We start from the raw sequence: 5,654 nt of genomic DNA, 5'->3' as shown, positions 1-5,654 counted from the left end.
AACAGGCAGTTCAGAGAAACTGAACTATAAATGATCAAAAAACCATGAAAAGATGTTTAATATAACTAGTAGTCAGTAGGAAATCTTATTTTTAATATTAAAAAAGTTGACCATCTTCTCTAGTCCCAGTTCTCCCAGGGGGAGTCTTACTCATCAAAACTCTAACTGTATTTGGCAATTTAAAGAAGGTATTTGTGCATTTACCATGGAGCTGAGGCTAAGTCAGCAGCTCTGGGACTTGCAAGTTGTTGCAGGTGTTCCCCAGACCCTCAATTACCTGCCGGCTGCCTCTTAGACCCAGCTGCTGATCAGCTCTGGCTACTTCTAATCAGGACTTATTCCCACTCGCTAGTGGAAAAATTTCCTTGAAACTGGGAGGATGGAGTTAACACATACACACTACTACATATACAATAGATAACTGGAGTTCCTGTTGTGGATCAGTGGTTATGAACCTGACCAGTATCCGTGAGGACTCGGGTTTGATCCCTGGCCTTGTTCAGTGGGTTAAGGATCCAGCATTGCTGTGAGCTGCAGCATAGATTTCAGATGTGGCTTGGATCCTGCATTGCTGTGGCTGTGGCTGCGGCTGCGGCTGGTGGCTACAGCTACAATTCAACCCCTAGCCTGGGAACTTCCATATGCTGTGAGTGTGGCCCTAAAAAAAAAAAAAAACGTAACTAACAAGGACCTACCATATAGCACAGGGAGGTCTACTCAATGTTCTGTAAAAACTTACATGGGAAAAAAGAATGGATATATGTATAACTGATTCACTTTGCTATAACCTGAAGCTAATACAACACTGTAAATAAAATATACCCCAATACATTTTTTTAAAGTCTCTTTGGAGTTCTCTTGTGATGTAGTGGGTTAAGGATCTGGTGTCACCATAGTGGCTTGGGTTGCTGCTGAGGCACAGGTTTGATCCCTGGCCTGGGAGCTTCTATGTGCCATGGGCATCACCAAAAAAAAAAAAAAAAAGTCTCTTCTATGGGATTTCTGGTTTTCTGCCTTCCCAAGCTCTCTCCTATCTGGATTAAATTTTCTAGAAATACCATACTCTTCCAGTCTATCATTACCTTTTTTTGGGGGGGGGTCTTTTTGTCTTTTAGGGGCACACCCACGGCATATGGAGGCTCCCAAGCTAGGGGTCCAGTTGGAAAAGTAGCTGCCGGCCTATGCCAGAGCCACAGCAATGTGGGATCCTTAACCCACTGAGCAAAGACAGGGATTGAACCCAAGTCCTCATGGATGCTAGTTAGGTTCGATAACTGCTAAGCCATGATGGGAACTCCTATCAGTACCTTATCCGACATGGATTTATTTGTATAGCTGTATTTCTTTCATCATCTCACTAAGGCTTTGGGAGAGAAAAGAGTTCAATGTGTGAGTTTAGTCAGCCATCTTAAACTGAGAATCCAAGTAATTATTTGGGTCCATTTGTGATAAATTTATGAAGGAGAAATCCAATGTGGCATGGAAGTGTACACGGAGAAACCCAACCTAGTCCAGAGGGCTTAGGGAAAAAACTTTGAGAGATGCATTTTAAAAAGTACACACATACATAATGGAATACTACACGGCCATACAAAAGATGAAATAATGCCATTGGCAGCAAGGTGGATGCAATTAAAGATTCCCAGACTAAGTGAAGTAAGTCAGAAAGAGAAAGACAAATACCATATGATATCACTTATATGTAGAATCTAAAATATGGCACAAATGAACCTATCTACAGAACAGAAACAGACCAACAGACAAGGAACATTAGACTTGTGGTTGCCAAGAGGGAGGGGGAAGGAGAGGGATGGATTGGGAGTTTGTGGTTGGTAGAGGAAAACTATCACATTTTGAATAGATAAGCAATGAGGTCCTGCTGCACAGTACAGGGAATTATATCCAGTCTCCTGGGATAAACCATAATGGAAAGGAATATATGAAAAAAATATATATATGCCTCTTTACTCTACAACAGAAATTAGCCCAACATTGTAAATCAACTATACTTCAATTTTAAAAAAAAGTAGACCTAAGTTTGGAGGTTGATTTTACTCAGGAGCAGAGAAATATGCTACACGGCTTTTAGAAATTTCCTTCATATTAATGATTCAGTGGTTTGCCATGTTTGTGTTCATAGTTGAGGATTTTTTTTTAGTGAAGTAAAAATGAAAGAAAATAATAAATTCCTTTTCAAAACAGGGAGACTCAAAAATCTGAACTTGCAATGAGCTGAGCTCAGCATTTCAGCCAGCACCTCTGTCATCACCTCAGTGGAGCTGCTCCACTTAGGCCTAAATGAGCTTCTCAAAGAGTTAGAGCTTTTCCTGGAGACTGGAAGGCTTGTCCAGGGGTGGCCTTCTTGTGGAGAAGGAAAGCTCACTTCTTGCCTCAGCAATAATTGTCTCCTTTATTTAACTCACTAATTTCAGGGGCAGGGAAGAAGTTATTGGAGAAACTGTCAATACCAAATATTTAAAAAAAGAAAAACAACAAAAAAACCCCAAATTACAAAAAAGTAAATTGATCTTTCCTATGGGATTTAGAGTAGCTAGAATTACTATTGCCTTTTACATTATAATTGGTAATTATTTTACTACCGTGATCATACCTTGACCTTTGGCATTGGGACCAAAGCTATTATTACTCATATAATGTTGCTAACAGGATAAACTAGTGGCTACATTATGGTAGGACCAGAGAAGGGAGGCTTCCTGTCACATTCGTTAAGTTTGAGTTTTAGAAACTTGCACTTGAAAGACTTCTCTGACATATAGAAACTTGAATGAATGACCTTGAGTCTCAAGTCAAGATCTCCATAATACAAAAAAAAAAAAAAAAAAAAAAAAAAAAAGAAAAGAAAAGAAAAAGGAGTTCCTGTCGTGGCTCAGTGGTTAACAAATCTGACTAGGAACCATGAGGTTTCGGGTTGGATCCTGGCCTCTCTCAGTGGGTTAAGGATCCGGTGTTGCCCTGAGCTGTGATGTAGTTCGCAGATGCAGCTTGGATCCTGCATTGCTGTGGCTGTGGTGTAGGCCGGCGGCTACAGCTCCGATTGGACCCCTAGCCTGGGAAATTCCATATGCTGTGGGTGTGGCCCTAATACACACACACACACACCCACAAAAAGATGGCCATGATAGTCCTTTAATGATACCTCACTTACCTTGTGAAGAATCCCCAAGTATGAGCATAAAATGTCAGAAAATCTATTTGAAATGGACTGGAATCATGGATCCGGTGACCCTATAGATCAAATCTTAACCTCTTGTGTACACAGCAATATTCACCAAAATACTAAAATTATAGCTATTTAATCACATAACTAGCCGTGCCTATGACTGCTATTACCAACCCTTCTGTTGGAAAGTTTGTTATTTGAGGGTAACAATCAAAGGCACGTATTAGCTTTTGTTTCTCTTACTCTCCATGCTCTGTCCCTGAGGAAAATCATATCCCCAGGAAGCAATATAACTAGAAGGCAATCTTAACTTCCCCTGGAAATAGCTTTTCTGAAATATAGTAATTTACTCTCAACTTTTATAGACGTTTGCTATAGATATGAGGAATTTTTTTTAAAAAAGACCCTATTAAAATATAGTCCAATTTGTACTCTAACATCCCTTACGAAAATAATTCTTTTGGTATTTTGTGAAAGGAAATGTCTCTCTCAAATATATATATGGTATATGAGAGTTTACCATCACCATGTTGCACTATTACCACTTACGATCTTGGTTTTTTTCTTCTTGCCTTTTCATAAAGCCAAGACAGAGACACCGGCTCCTCTGACAGCTTTAACATGGATTCCAAGAATGTCTCCAACAGTATGACCTTTGCAACCAAATCCAGCAACCAGAACATCATCTTTTTCTGCAATAAAGTTCAAGCAACCATCATCAGATATGAAAGCTGTGAGTTTCTTTCTCTTCTTGACCAGCTGGTCCCTGAAACACTTCCTGATGGCAGAATTTACCTGTTTGGCTTCAACGCTGACTTCTTCTAGTAAAATTCTCTTTGCCTGTGAAATGCCTCCAAAGGGGCTGACCTTCAGGGCTGTGCCTAAATGGGTTATCATGCCCCTTCTGGTCCTGACGGGCCAGTCCTTGTGGCTGCAGAGCTTCCTGGCCATATGCGGACCTTGACACTTGCCCATCCCACTGGTGCCACAGACAGGAGCAAAAGATCTACAGAACATCTTTCACTTGTGGTAAAATACACATAGCAAAATTTACCATCTTAACCATCTTATTATTATTATTATTTTTTGTCTTTTTAGGGCCACACCCATGGCATATGGAGGTTCCCAGGCTAGGGGTCGAAACAGTCCTTTAGCTACTGGCTTATGCCACAGCCACAGCCACACCAGAGTCTGCAGCCTGCACCATAGCTCATGGCAACACCAGATCCTTAACCCACTGAGCAAGGCCAGGGATCGAACCTGCATCCTCAGATGCTAGTCAGATTCGTTTCTGCTGGGCCATGATGGGAACTCCCCATCTTAACCATCTTAAAGTTCGGTGCTGTTGTGTATATTCCCATTGGTATGCAACAAGTCTCCAGAGCCTTTCATCCTGTAAAACTGGAACTCTATGCACATTGCGACGGCTATGTGTCAACTTGACCAGAACACAGTACCCAGCTATTTGGTCAAACATTCTGGATGTTTCCTTGAGAGTGTTGTTGGATGGGATTTGTATTTAAATTGGTTGACTTTGAGTAAAGCAGACTGCTTTCCTCAATGTGGCCGGCCCTCATCCAACTACGTGAAGGCCTGAATAGAATAAAAGACTGACCTCCCCAAATAAGAAGGAATTCTGTCCACGGCCAGTCTTCAGATTTAAACTGCAACTTCGGCTTTTTCCTAGGTCTTCAGCCTGAGGGTCTACCCTACAGATTTTGGACTTGCCAGTCTCCATAAGTTCATGAGCCATTTCCTTCAGCTAGATCTCGATGTCTATAAACATCACATTGGTTCTGTTTCTCTGGAGAACCCTGGTTAATTCACCACTTAAACAACAACTACCCCTTTCTGCCTCCTCCCAGCCCCTGGCAATCATTATTCTACTTTCTGTTACTATTAATTTGACTACTCTAGTTACCTTATATAGGTGGAATCATACAGTATTTGTCGTTTTGTGACTGGCTTATTGCACGCAGCATTATGTCCTCAAAGTTCATCCAAGTTGTAGCACGTGCCAGAGTTCCTTGAATAACATTCCATTGTGTGTATATGCACATTTTGCTTATCTATTCATTTGTTGATGGACACTTGGGTTGCTTCCACCTTTGTTTGTTTGTTTGTTTTTGTTTTTTTAGGGCCACACCTGCAGCATATGGAGGTTCCCAGCCTAGGGGTCAAGTCAGAACTGTAGCCACTGGCCTATGCCACAGATCACGGCACTGTCAGATCCTTAACCCACTGAGCGAGGCCAGGGATCAAACCTACATCCTCATGGACACTAGCCGGATTCGTTTCTGCTGAGCCATGATGGGAACTCTGCTCCCATCTTTTGGTCATTGTGAGTAACACTGCGATCGACATGGGAGTGCAAATATCTCTCTGAGACCCTACTTTCAATTCTTCTGGATATATATATAAATTCAGAAGTGGAACTGCTGGATCATATGATAGTTCTATTTTTAATTTTTTG

The 5,654-nt window shown here is 41.3% G+C and overlaps 1 pseudogene; it reads right to left on the bottom strand.

Moving 5' to 3' along the window:
- Positions 3,741 to 4,156, bottom strand: LOC100524324 (annotated as a pseudogene).

Source organism: Sus scrofa, chromosome 8 (genome assembly GCF_000003025.6).
Source record: "Sus scrofa isolate TJ Tabasco breed Duroc chromosome 8, Sscrofa11.1, whole genome shotgun sequence".
Classification (NCBI taxonomy): Eukaryota; Metazoa; Chordata; class Mammalia; order Artiodactyla; family Suidae; genus Sus; species Sus scrofa.
This window is presented reverse-complemented; position numbering and strand designations above follow the sequence as displayed.